Below are 15529 nucleotides of genomic sequence, written 5' to 3'. Positions count from 1 at the left end.
GATCAAGGAATTCACAATTTTCTTTAACAAAGTTAGAAAACAAAGATGCTAAGGAATACATATATCTCTCGCACGATTATCTTGAGCGGGAAACAAAAGTGGGTAATTTGAATTCATGTCCTCTTTATCTTCCCAAGTAAATTCTTCATGCTTTTGGTTCCTCCATAGAACCTTTATCGAAGCCATGCCCTTCACACGTAACTGGCGAACTTGCCGATCCGAGATTTCAATTGGGAATTCCTCATAGGATAAGGAATCTGAGATCCCTGTACTATCCAAAGGAATAATCAAGAAAGGATCACCCACGCATTTCTTCAACATTGACACATTAAAGATCGGGTGGATAGAACCAAGCTTGAAGGCAATTCTAATTCATAAGGCACATTGCCCACTTATCTCAAAATACGATATGGTCCAACATAACAAGGACCGAGATTCTCCTTCTTCCTAAACTGCATCACTCCATTCATGGGAGATACCTTCAAGAACACCAAATCACCCTCATCAAACTCTAAGTCCCTTTGCCTTACATCCATATAGGACTTCTGGCAATTTTGGGCAGTCTTAAGCCTATCCCAAATCACCCTTACCTTCTCCATAGCTTGGTGAACTAAATCGGGACCATACAACCTATTCTTGCTAACGTCAAAATACCCTATAGGATATCTACATCATCTACCATACAAAAAATCAAATAAAGGCATCCTAATACTCGAGTGATAACTATTATTATAAGCAAACTCGATGGGAGGCATATGGCTAACCCAAATACCACCAAAATCAATCACATAAGACCTTATCATATCTTTTAAAGTTTGTATCATCCTTTCTGCTTGTCCATCCATCTGCGAGTGGAAGGCGATACTAAGGTTCACCTTAGTCCCTAAAGCTCTCTAAAATAAACACCAAAATTAAGATGAAAATTGAATACTCAATTAGATATGATGGAAACTGGAGCACCATGCAACTTTACTATCTCCTCAATGAAAAACTTTGCATAATCTTCCACCGAACAATTAGTCTTCACTATCAAGAAATAAGCGCACTTAGTCACTCTATACATGATGACCCAAAATGGAATCAAACTGATGGCGAGACCGTGGAATAATAGTAATGAAATCTATATTAATCATTTCTAATTTCCACACAGGCAATGTGACCTCTTGAGACAAACCACCAGGTTTCAATTGCTCCAGCTTCACTTGCTGACAAATCAAGCACTTAGACATGAAATTGGCCACATCCCTCTTCGGGTTATCCCACCAATAAATTTCTTTTAAATTATGGTACATCTTCGTAGAACCAGGATGAACAATGTAACTTAACTCATTTGCCTCAACCAAGATGTAATACCCCGAATTCCTAGAGCTTAACTTAGCTCTAAGTACGTGATTTATCCTATATGAAATTTATGAAATACTTAGTATTTCTTAGTTTAGAACCTGCCAATGCATAGGAAATTTAGTCAGTTTTCCAATGATATAAAATTTGCCCAAATCAGATACCCAGGAGAAGAGTTAGGGCAGTTTATGTAAAAAAATAGTTGCTCACCATGATAAGGCCACATCGCGGTGAGTATCACGATGAGCACTCCATTGCATCGTGCTGAAGGCCATTTCAGCATTTGTCAATTTTTAGAGGGTCATTGCGATTGCACTGCATCACAGAGAACCCCAAAATAGCAATTGTCATGATTCAGAGAGTCACCACGATTCCACTGTGTTGTGGTGGATATAGTGATGACCCATTCACTGTGCCGCGGTAAGGCCTTAATCGGCATTCCAATTGCGAGATTTTAAATATCAAGGGCAAATTAGACTTTTCCAATGACCTAGATTTACGTTAAACATGAAATTAATCCCTAAATGATCAAAATATATCATTATTCACCTAATTTTCCCAAAAGTACATCATTCTCTCTCAAAAGCAAGAAACCCTAGTTTCAAAATTCAAGAACAAATCTCAAGAATTTCTCCAAGAACTTTCAAGAATTAACATTTCAAGGTATGTTAGGTGTTCATCTATGGATCCCTTCCACCCATAGAGTCCACGAATCCATTTTTAAACCACAAGATTGTTGAGTTATGAACTTCCATGCTTGAATTGAATTGAATTCATGTTTATGTTATTGTTGGGTTCTTGTCCATAATTAAATTATAAGATTTCATGAAATTAATCATTATATGTGTTGAATTACATGATCCTCTTGATAAACCCTTCAATTTACAAGTTGATTGATGTAGCTATGATAACTATGTGTGTTAATTGTTGTATAACCTAAGCATGCTCCCCGTGTGGTTGATAAAATGCATATTTAAATGAATTAGTGCCATTAAAACCTGATAGCACGTGTCACCACTTTATGCATAAGTATATGCCTTACAAGTGTTTGATAAAAGGTCTCTATAGACGAATTATGAACAACTGAGCAATGTCATGTTATTCTAGATTATGCTATGCTTTACTTTTCATGCTACCGAGTCCTAGGAGTATTTAATACCCGATAATTTAGCTCTGTGCAAAGAGCCAGTTTCAGTTATAGAACCTTAATCATGTCACGATCAGTAGTACTCTTAGTCAATTACAGAACTCAGTCAGTTTACCAAACTCAGGAAAACTCAGTAAGCTCATACTCAGTTCAGTCCAGTTTAGTATACTCAGTTCAGTGTCTTTCAGTTGGGAGTAGGATTCAGTACCGAGTGAACCCAAAGATGGAGGCTCACCTGCCAGTAGAGGGTGTGACCTCTAGAAGCAATCCTTGCATTCTAGAACTACGTAGCCAGCGTAGGTTGAGATATCAAACCTGCCAGATGAGGGTGAATAAGCTATTTTAACCTGAAAGATAAGGGTTCCACCATTCTCATTAGAGTACCTTCCAGATGAAGGTAACTCTCAGCATATCCTTACCTGTGGCATGGTACTGACACCCTTCTAATTGGGGTTACAGATTAGACCCTAACTCAGTTATCTTATCTTATTTAGGGCATGTTGGTTAGATGATTACTTGTCATAGTTTTAGTCTCGATTTTCAGAATAGAACTCAGTTCAGTTTTATAGAATCAAGACTATCAGATACAGTCAACCAGTATCAGTAAATCAGTTATTAGTAACTTCAGATATTAGTTACTCAGTATTACAATTCAGGATTTAGCATCAGCAAGCTTAGTTATAGTATTTATCTATATGCACATGAGTGCACACTTAGTATTTACAATAGTATCAGTTATCCATGTACTCTTATGTTCAATTACTCTATATCATGCAGTTAGTTATTGTTCATGCATATGAACCCTTACATTCAGCCTTACCCCATCTAGCATACCAGTATATTCCTCATACTAACACATACTCTTTCTTGTGCTATGATGTTTCATATCATAGGTTCGGACACTCAGGTTCTTGACCGCACATAGACAGATCCAGATTTAGCCAACAGTAGATTTAGTAGTGAGTCCTCATCATTCGAGGATATTATTTTCTTTCAAATTTTCAGTAGTTTCAGTATTTGGGGTTAGTTAGGGGCTTGTCCCATCAACTCCACATTTAGACAGTTTAAGTTAGAGGCTTTTCAGACTAGTTTTTAGAGAGTGTTCAGTTTTACAGATTATTATTTCAGTTGATATACTTTATCAGTATTTATAGATTTCGAACCTTATGATATTTTAACCTATTATTCTACATTTATTTTAGTATATTATTCAGTGCTCACGACAGATATCAGTCATAGGTTAGCTTGTGGTCCTTCAAGGTCATAAGCAACATATAGCATTTGGGGTACAGATTCAAGGCGTTACAAACTTGGTTTCAGAGTCTAAGGTTCAATAGTGTCCAAGGAAGTCTGAAAGCTGCATCACGTAGAGTCTTTTGCATGGTGGTGTAGCGCGCCACACTTATGGACCAGAGGTTATGAGATGTTTTAGGAACAGTTTCCCTTCTTTCAGTATTCATGTCGAGCAAGTGAGCATGAGCTCAAGTTAAACTCCTAGTCTAATTTGCTTCTCCATTTTATTTACAGAACATACCTCCCAGAAGGACTAACAAAAGAAGAACCAAAAACCAATCAGCACCTCAGCCCATTCAGGCAGATCCCCTGGCGAACATGTTTTCCATTCAGAATTTAGAGCTTCATTCACTACTCTAGCCAATTCCATCGCAGCTTAGAATGAACAACAACTGTTGTTCCATCCAACCCAGTGGCCAATATTGCTGCATCCAGGATTTGGGACTTCACCCCAATGAATCCTCCCCTATTCTCAGGATCTAAGTCAAAAGAGGATCCACAGAAGTTCCTTGATCAGGTTCAGAAAGTTAATGGCATCATGGGAGTGACTTCCAGTGAGAGTGCTGAGTTAGTGACTTATCAGCTATAAAATGTAGCTAATATGTGATTTAAGCAGTGGAAGGTAGAAAAGGGCATAGATACAGAGCTCATAGAGTGAGAAGAGTTTGCTACTACTTTCCTAGATAGATTCTTTCCCTTAGAGCTGAGAGAGGCCAAAGTTTTAGAGTTCGTCAACCTCAGACAATATAGTATGAGTGTGAAAGAGTATTCCCTCAAGTTTACTCAGTTAGCCAGGTATGCTCCTTATGTAATGGCAGACAGTAGATCCAGAATGAGCAAGTTCATATCTTGAATGTCAGATAGTGTGGTTAAGGAGTGCAGAAAAGTGATATTGATTAAGGAGATAGATATATTCAGGCTCATGGTCGATGCTCAGTAGATAGAGAAGGCTAAGAATAGAGAGAGAGAGAGAGAGAGAGAGAGAGGCATAACAAGAGAGCTAGAACAGATAGCTTCAATTTCAATCAACCTAAGTCAGAGGGGCTAACCGTTCCCAGTTTCATCTAAAGTCTTTAGTTCCCGCTCCGTCCTCAGTCAGTGTACCAGTCCCTAAGTTCAAAAATGGGCACCAGTATCTAAGTCTCAGGGTAGTGTCAGCAGTACTTGAATAAATCCTCTTTGTCAGACTTGTGGCAAGAACCATCAAGGTGTCTGCAGAGCTTGCAGTGATGTTTGTTTCAAATGTGGAAAGCCAGGCCACAGAGTCAGAGATTATCCTCAGTCAAGTTCCCAGGGTCAGTATAATTGTCCTTCAGCTCAGTCCGGTCACCCAAATCAGCAGGGTGCCACTTCCAGTACCACCAGTGGGCAATACCCAAATAGGTTGTATGCACTTCAGTCCAGAAAAGATCTGGAAAATTCTCCTAATGTGGTCACTGATACATTACAGATCTTCTATTTACATGTTTATGCCTTGTTAGATCCAGGAGCTTTTTTTTCTTTTGTAACTCCCTACATAGCAGTCGACTTCAAAGTCAAACCGTAAATCTTAACAGAACTATTCTCAGTCTCTACCCTAGTGGGTCAGCCTATCGTACACCAATGGGTATACAGGAACTGTCCGGTTATGATATCTCAGAAAGTCACTTCAATAGACTTAATAGAATTCGAGATGACAGATTTTGATGTCATTCTCGGTAAAGGTTGGCTCTATTCATGTTATGCATCAGTTGATTGTAGAAATAGAATAGTTTATTTTCAATTTCCAAATGAACCAGTCCTTGAATGGAAGGGTAGTACTACAACGCTTAAGGGTCGGTTGATTTCATACCTTAGAGCGAGAAAAATAATATCCAAGAGATGTATCTATCATCTTATATGAGTCAAAGACTCTAACTTAGAAATTCCCTGTCTTGAGTCAGTTCCAGTAGTAAATGAACTCTCAGATGTGTTTCCCGAAGATATTCCTGGAGTTTCTCCCGTTAGGGAAATAGACTTTGGAATAGACCTTCTTCCAAAAACTCAGTCTATATCTATTCTGCCATACAGAATGGCTCCAACAGAACTCAAAGAGTTAAAAGAGCAGTTAAAGGACCTTGTAGACAAAGGATTCCTCAGACCCATCATTTTCTCGTGGGGCACACCAGTCTTATTCGTGTGTAAGAAAGATGGTTCTCTCAGAATATGTATAGACTACCGTCAGTTGAACAAAGTTACAGTCAAGAACAAGTACCCACTTCCTAGATTCAGCCAGCAGTAGATTTAACAGTGAGTCCTCATCATTCGAGGATATTATTTTCTTTCAGATTTTTAGTAGTTTCAATATTTCAGTATTTGCGGTTAGTTGGGGGCTTGTCCCATCAACTCCACATTCAGACAGTTTCAGTTAGTGGCTTTTCAGACTAGTTTTCAGATAGTGTTTAGTTTTACAGATTGTTATTTCAGTTGATATACTTTATCTGTATTTACAAATTTTGAACCTTACGGTATTTCAGCCTATTATTCCGCATTTATTTTAGTATATTATTCAGTGCTCATAGCAGATATCAGTCATGGGTTAGCTTATGGTCCTTTGGGGTCGTAAGCACTGTGTAGCATTCAGGTTACAGACTTGGGACATTACACAAGGTCCTCTTACACAGCCCATCGACATCGGGAACACACAACCCATCTTGATACCTCAAGATACCATCATCACCAATCTCAAAGACCATCACCTTTTGGTGACCCACATCATCTTTGATCTGCATTATGATAGGATCCAACACCTATTTCTCTTTCACCTTGGAACAAAGAGATGACTTCACCACCTCTTACATTATTACACCACCATTCTCAGAGTCTAAGAGATGAACTTCTAGATTAGCCAATCAGTGAATATCCTTCACCAATTCTTGCTTCTCCTCTTCCATATGAGATAAGCTCCCCATGGACAACCTGCTAAGAGCATCAGCAACCACGTTAGCTTTACCTAGATAATAGTAAAGACTCATATCATAGTCGAGCAACTCAATCCATCTCCTTTGACTGAAATTCAACTTCTTCTGGGTGAACATATATTGCAAATTCTTATGGTCTGAGAAAATGTCAACATGAACCCCATACAAATAATGATGCCGCATCTTCAAAGAAAAAACCACTACCAACAACTCCAAGTCATGAGTTGAATATTTCTTCTTATGCACCTTCAACTGCATGGAAGCATAAGAAAACACTTTACCATGCTGCATTAACACACAACCCAGTCCTACCCGAAACATATCACAATAAACTATGAACCCTTCAGTACCCTCAGACAGGGTAAAAAACAATCCGAAGTTAACTAATCTTTCAACTTATAAAAATATCATTCACAAGCATCGGACCATATGAACTTCACTTTCTTCTGAGTTAACTTAGTCAATGGGGTAGCAATAGAAAAGAAACCCTCTACAAACCTCTTATAATATCTAGCCAAACCCAAGAAGCTCCGAATATCGATTGGAGTCGTGGGTCTATGCCACTTCTTAACCACCGTAACTTTCTGTGGATCCACCATGATCCCTTCACTAGAAATAATATGACCCAGATAAGTCACAATATTAAACCAGAACTCATATTTAGAGAAAATTGCATACAACTGCTGCTCTTTCAAGGTTTGCAACACAAAGCAGAGGTGATTGACATAATCCACCTCACTCTTGGAATACACCAGAATATCATCAATAAAAAAAATAATGAACAAATCCAAGAACTAATGAAACACCCAGTTTATAAGATCCATGAATATTGCGAGGACATTAGTCAAACCAAAGGACATGACCAAGAACTCAAAATGACCATATCAGGTTTGGAAAGAAGTCTTAGGGATATCCACCTCCCTAATCTTCAACTGAAGGTATCCTGATCAAAGATAAATCTTAGAAAATTACTTAGTTCGCTAAAGCTGGTCAAACAGATCATCGATCCTAGGAAGTGGATACTTATTCTTCATAATTACCCTATTCAACTGGCGGTAGTCTATACACATCCGAAGGGACCCATCTTTCTTACGCATGAAAAGAACTGGAGAAACCCATGGAGAAACACTAGGGTAGATAAAACCCTTATCTAGAAGATCTTTCAGTTTCTCATTAAGTTCCTTTAACTCAACTGGATCCATTCTACAAGGAGGAATAGAAATAGGATGAGTGTTTGGAAGAACATCAATCCTAAAATTGATTTTTGCCTATTGGGAGGAACACCGGGAAGATTATTAGAAAATGCCTTGAGAAACTCACAGACCAAAAAGACTGATTGTAAAGAAGGATCTTTGGATCTCGAATCCTTAACATAAACTAAGTGGTAGAGACACACCTTGGAAACTAATTTTTGGGCTCAAGATAAGAAATAAACCATTCTTTAGGAACTAGCGATCTACCTTCCTACTCAACCACCAGCTCATTCGAGAAACAAAAACTAACCTTTTGAATCCGACAGTCAAGAGATTCATAGCATGAGTGCGGCCAATCCATCCCCAAAATCACATTAAAGTCTAATATGTCTAATTCAGTTAGGTCCACTAATGTCTCCCTACCATTGATGGATAACATAACCCCTATAGACTTTCCTAAACACAATAGAGTCAGGCATTGAGGTAAACACAAAAAAGGAATCAAGAATACACTTAGGATCAAAACCAAAAAGAATAGCCATATAAGAGATCATATAAGAGAGAGAGACCCGATATTAAGTAGACAATATACATCATGGGAGAGAGTTTTAGCATACTAGTAACAACATCCGGAGACACCTCAAAATCTTGATGAGTGGCAAGAGCATATAGACGAGTTCGACCAGTGCTAGAGCCAGAAGTAGCACCCTTTGGTGCGGGAGGAGAAGAATAAATAGTCGAGACTTTATTAGACCCCTTAGCATCTAGAAAATTCCTCTAAATATGGGCAAGTTGACTACATCTGAAATACTTATTCTTCCCCTCAAAATCCATGATGCACCTAACCATAAAAATGATAAGGGGGATAAAATAGAGCCGACTAAACCCAACTAGCCTGAGATTGGGCAACTTATGCCTAAAATCCATTGTTGCTCTGAAAATAGCAATCACTAGATGACTTAGGAAATGGAGCAATAGCCGTAGAATAGGAACCAGAATTCCCCCACCTCTTCTTAGACTATTTCCCACCATCTCTACCACTATGCTACTGACTTACACACTAATTTGAATATCAAAACTTCTTAGACTACCTTTCACTCACTACTGCATTCTTCTTCTTTTCATTCTTCACTTGTTGCATATAACACACACCTAGAGATATCTATATCACTATTTAACAAACCAGCTTTACACTCCAACACTAAGTGTCGAGATAAGCCCGAAGCAAACTTCCTAATCTTAGCTCTCATATTAGATACTAGCTCAGAACAATATAGGACAACTGGTGAAATTTCAAGGCATACTCCATCACAAACATCTTGCATTGCTTCAAATTCCTGAATTCTTCAGCCTTCGCCTCTATAAACTCTGAGAAACAAAGTGGTCAAGAAAAGCACCAGAGAAATCCTCACATAAAGCCAACTCCACATTATCTTCCCTAGACTAGCCCCACTCCTCATACCACTAATACACCACATCCTTTAATTGGTATGTAGCAAATTCCACACGCTCAGGGTCAAAAGCATGCATCACATGGAGAATCTTCTCCATCTCATCTAGGAACCCTTGACGATCTTCCTCAACCTTAGAACCAGTAAAGGTCAGAGGATTCAGCCTCATAAACAACCAAAGCTAATGGCCTCAAAAGAACTCACAGCAGTACAAACAGGACTCGACTGTCATGAATAAGATGTCACTAATTGGGTGAACAAATGAATAAAATGACAAAACTCAACATTAGTAATTGTCCTGGAGGGACCAAACAGGAGTGTTACCAGCGAGAGAAGGATCAGTAGAAACCGGTGGAACACCACTAGGGATATTAAAAGTTCTGACCCTAGATTGGGTCTAAACTCCTTGTGTAGGATAATCCTCATCCACATTATCCTCAAGTGGGACAAAAGTATTTCCACAAACATCAGATCTTCGGGTAGGAATGATCTAAAAATCAAACTAATAGGGATTAGTGGAGATTTCTAGACCTTAGACTCTTTAGGTTGGTAGTAGATTACAAGAAAAGGAAACATTTCTAAATGCCTTGTAGCCTCTCCCTAATAAGTGTGGCGCACTGCACACCCATAAAAGAGACTCTACTTGACACGTCTTTGTAGACACCCAATAACACCAAACCTAGGCTTTGATACCAATTTTGCTACAACCCAAACTAGGGCCTGGCCGTGATGGATATCTCAAGTCCAATAAGGACCGGATACTACCCCCTGCACCTAACCAAGCTGAACACTATACCCCCAACATCAGATGAATTCTGAACATATAACAAGATAGCATAAGATAAGCTCAAAGAATTTAAGACATATCTAGAATCGACAACCAAACAAAAATAACCTACAAAAATAACCAACCAACATTACCCAAGTCAACAATAATATCCATAATGCCTTCTAACAAAACCAAAATCAATAAAGTGTCTGAACATGCCCCCGACTCTGACAATGACAATACAATGACAATATAAATTTTTCAATTCTAGTCTATGAAAGGAAATTGATGAAGTGACCAAGTCTTTCAGAGAATGCAAGCTCACCACTTTACCATCAATGATCGACGAACTGAGCCAATCTACCTAACACTGCGCAGGAAAATTAGAAGTATCTCTGATGCTTGTATCATGTGGGGATATAGCATATAGAGATGGTTAGTGGGTTAAGCACTGGCATATAACTTAAGGGTCGGGGATAAAATAATGCCATGAACAACATTTTCAAAATCATCCAAGACAAGTACATAATCATATATATATCTATATAAGCATGTCATGCTGGGAAAGGGAACAAGGCTTAGCATAAAGTAAAACTTTATCCTAGACTATTTAGCTTAACCGTTATAAACAGGAACCCATAGGCTATATGGGTTTAACTCTCCGTGCTAAAAGGGCCCAATGCGTGTTAGTCGCATGAATCAAAGGTACCAAAGAAGACCAAGGAATGCCCCGACCCCATGTCAATCTAAGATACAAATATATCAATACTGTGAACTATGCACACAGGTCATCAAGACCAAACCTTTTGTCGGCAATCATGAGTTTTCAGTACAAGTCATCCAAGACCCACACCTTCACGGCTTCGCTACATAACCCCCATTAAGCCCAACTTAGAGCAATTTTCACATAACCCATTTATTAACTAATGAAACAACCATTAAAACACACCATGGGTATCTCTATGCCATAACAATCACTGTATCTTGGGGGAATGTGTCGACCCCCTTTGTTCATTAAATCAAATCATAACCAACAAGGCTTTAAAAGTCCATGTTTATTGTTTAATCATTAATACAATGCAATATCATAAGTGAGTAAGTCAAACCAAGTGAGAATTTCACAATTCAAAGCCAATTACACAAGTGGGTTGAGGGAACATAATTATTCAAAACCAATTTCAATTTCAAAACACCAATTTGGTGAAAACCATGACCCCTTTATTTATTCACCATTCCCATGAACCATCAATAAATTATAAATAATGCATAACAAATCATGGGAAAACCATTTAAAAATAAACCATATCAAAAACCTTAACCACATCAAAACCCACATTCAAATTCATAAAATTTAAACCATGTCAAACACATGCTTTTTAGAAATCAAGCATTGAGAAAGAGTAACATGCCTGAAATACTAAAGTGTATGGAGAGAAATCAACCCTTGAGAGCTCTAATTGATGAACTTCTTAGAAACCCTAAGTATCTTGCTTGAGAGAATTTAGAGAGTTTGAGAGTGCTTTTGACTGTGTTATGGATAAGAAATAACCCCTTAAAATGCTTTACGATCGTGGGGTCAAAGTAAGGAAAAAGGGGAATTGACCAGAATACCCTGAATGAAAAGATTGAAAAATCATGCCTAGTCATTATGGGTCTTCTAACGGCTCGTTACGACTCGTTATGACTCATCTCCTTGAGTCATAGTCAAGACAGCACCGTTGGGCACCCCTATTGGTCTAGCTATGAGTCATTCCTTACGACAAATAACCAATCCCTATAACTCGCATGCACTATCCATTAACAAGATAGAAACCTATGAGGCATACACTGATCACCTTACGACTACCACCTAATGATTCATCACAGGACCCTATGACTCATAAAATCCTAGTCGTAGTCTTAGAATAAACTCCAAGCCTACATGCTGGCCAAGCTACAATTTGGTCCTTAAGACCCATCGACACTCCCTACAACTTATATAGTCTAGTTGTAGTCTGGGCAGTGAGGATAATTTTTTAGAAATATTTAAGGACTAAGAAGTTGGGGTGTTACAGATACAGCGTTCGGAGACAGTTAGTGAGTTGAGCACTAGCACGTAACTTAGAGATAAGGATAAAGTAATGTCAATTCAAAATTCAGTTCAACTCAAAATACATGTTCACATACATGTATGCATACATATACACTTATATAACATACTGGGATAGGGAACAACGCTTAGCATGCACTTTTAAACTTTAGTTTGGATTATGTAGATCAACTATCACATAACAGTACCCACGGGCTATATAGGTCCCAGCTCTCACCCCCTGTCTAGGCCCCAATACATATAGCTACACGAACTAGGGAATAATCTCATCTATATAAACGGGGGACTCAAACCTCCCTACTATATACGAAGGTGACTTAAGCAGCTAATCATGTAATGTAATATGGTTGCCTCAAACCTCCCAATCATAATAATAAGGTGAACTCAAACCACCCAGTCATAAGCGATAGAACTTAAATCCCAGGCCGTTACGACTCCCATGCTGGTAAATGCAGTTTTCAGAATTGGTCCTTAAAGACCGCCACTTTCACAGCCCAACTACATAATCCTCTTTTAAGCCCCATTAAAACATTTATCACACATTCCTATTAATTAAACCATAATACATATTCAGACATACACTGTGCCATGGCCTGAACCAGGGCTTGGTCGTGATGCGTATCTCTACTCCAATAAGGAACAAAGACCACACCCAATACCCAAACCATTGACCACCTTACACCCATGTCAGATGAATTCCCAACAAATAACAAAATAAGAAACTATCAATTTAAAGACATTATAATATGTATGTAATCCAAAACCAACCACCAATAACCAAACAACCAACCAATACCGCCCATGTCCATAGTAGTCCAACCAAGTCTCTAATCAAAACCAAAGAATATCCAGTCAGGACATGACCCCACCATAGCCAAAACCAAGACCAAAAGGAATAGTAAAAACATAACGAAATCCATATCATGAAATGGGTCTTCCAAAGTATGGAAGCTCACCGCTTTAATCTGACTCAAAAGTTGTCCCCTGATAACCTAATTACTTAGTAGGAAGAGTGAAAGTATGGTCGGTTCTTACATCACATACGAATACAACGCCCGAAGATGGTTAGCGGGCGAATGCTAGCCTGTAACTAAGGGATAAGGATAAAGTAATTCCATGGATAATAATTCAAAAATAGTCAAAATCCAATGCACATAACCATATGCAAATACATACATAAATGTATATATACACACCCAACATGTCGGGACAAGGAACAAAGTTTAGCATACACTTTAAAACCTTACCATGGGTTGTGTAGTTTCACCGTCATAAATCAACCCACGGGCTATATGGGTCCAGTGTTACCCCCTGATAGCCATACAAACTGGAGATACCATATGTGGCCGAGGATTTCCTTATACCCTTCATCATCTATAATACATATTTATGTATGTGCACTTAGGGTATTACCTTGTACCCCATAAGCATGTGGTCATCAAGACTAATTCTCATGTCGGCAAACATGAGTTTCCAGCATCCGCCCTTTGGACTTACACCTTCACAGCTAGCTAGCACTACCTCCATTATTGTGCAATTAAAACATTTAACACACAACCAAACGACTAATTCCAAGAGTCAATTATGATAGAATTATTAAGTGGTATAGTCATACCGACTATAGCTTGCAAGCAATGTCATTAAGTGAAGAGTTAAGGATTCTCGTATACCCCGTAGACTCCATTATAAAAATCACTTGGGGATTTCCATGTACCTTGTAAGGTTTTCAAGATCATTACCATCTAATATACCGATTATGCTATACATTAATACCAAGATATAAATCAAACCAAGTGATAATGCATATTTGAAAACCAATTATGCAAGTGGGTTGAGGTTGTTACCAAATCCCATACCAAACCAATTAATTTGAGGATTCCTTTGTAGTCCTAATTTTACGATTTTTACAAATTTTAAGGATTCCATTGTACCCATGTCCATCCACCATTCTCATGCACCCTAAAGCATATACAAACCATTAATTTAAATAAAATAATTTCACAAATATCACAGAAGAGGAATTTAAACCATTCATATCCAAAACCCTTAACCCATAGTTCAAAACCCAACATTAATACCCCATGGAAAATACTTTAAATCACATGATTTTTTATAAATAACTATGAGGGAAGAGTAACATGCCTAATTACAAAAGTTTAGAGAGAGAAATCACCTCCTTGAGCCCTTAGATGGCCACTTCTTGGAAACCCTAAGTTTCTTCCTTGAGAGAATTTTAAGAGAGCTTTGAGAGTGTTTAATCCATCAAAGTGTAGAATGAATGACCCAAAAGTGTTTTATAGACATAGGGTCTAAAGGGTTTTAAGTGGGAAATTTCTAAAGTGCCCTCAACTTAAAAGTTGTATAAAGTATCGCCTTTGACTATGAGTCAACCATTGACTCATAACCACTCCTTACGACTCATCACCATGAGTCATAACCATGACAATGACTAGGACACCACCCACTACTCACCTTATGACTTAATCAACCAACTTGTAATAAGACCCTACGACTCATTGTGTCCAGCCGTAGTCAGCACAGAACCCAAATGGGTTAGACACTGGACACCCTACGATTTCATCCCACAACTTATAGTGAGCCACTAGTACTCAAAGCAGAACTTAGCCTCTAACTCTTTGATTTGGTTACGACACCCGTAACCACTTCCTGCAACTCACACCCACAAGTCATACCCAGGATAGTAACTCAAGAACCCTTTACTAGAAACCTTACAACTAAGGTCATAGGCTCCGTCAAGACTCCCTATGACTTGTAAGGTGAGTCAAAACCAAGGCAGTGAGCCCAAAGCTCAAGAAATTTCAAGGGTCCAAAACCTGGGGTGTTGTATTCTCCTCTATTTGGATCATTCATCTTCAAGTGATAGGACAAGGAATTTGTTAGCACGGTTAGACTCCATATACCTCTACTCTTACTTTTAACAAAGTTAGAAAACAAAAGTGCCAAGGAAATCACTCTTTTTTTAACAAAGTAAAAAAAATGCCAAGGAAATCACTCTTTTCTTTAACAAAGCCAGAAAACAAAGATGTCAAGAATAACTCATACCTTAGGCACAATTATTCAAAGCGGAGAACAAGAATGGATACTTGAACTTTATGTCCTCTTTGGCTTCTTAAGTATCCTCTCCAACCTTGTGGTTTCTCCACAGAACCTTTATCGAAGCTATGTCCTTCATCCGCAACCGACAAACTTGCAGATTGAAAATCCTCACCGGGACCTCCTCGTAGGACAAGGAATCTAACACACCAATGCTCTCTAATGGAACAACCAACGAAGGATCACCCACGTA

The sequence above is a fragment of the Capsicum annuum genome, chromosome 1 (assembly GCF_002878395.1).
Source record: "Capsicum annuum cultivar UCD-10X-F1 chromosome 1, UCD10Xv1.1, whole genome shotgun sequence".
In the NCBI taxonomy this organism is placed as follows: Eukaryota; Viridiplantae; Streptophyta; class Magnoliopsida; order Solanales; family Solanaceae; genus Capsicum; species Capsicum annuum.
The sequence above is the reverse complement of the archived record's forward strand: the minus strand, read 5'-3'. Positions refer to the sequence as shown.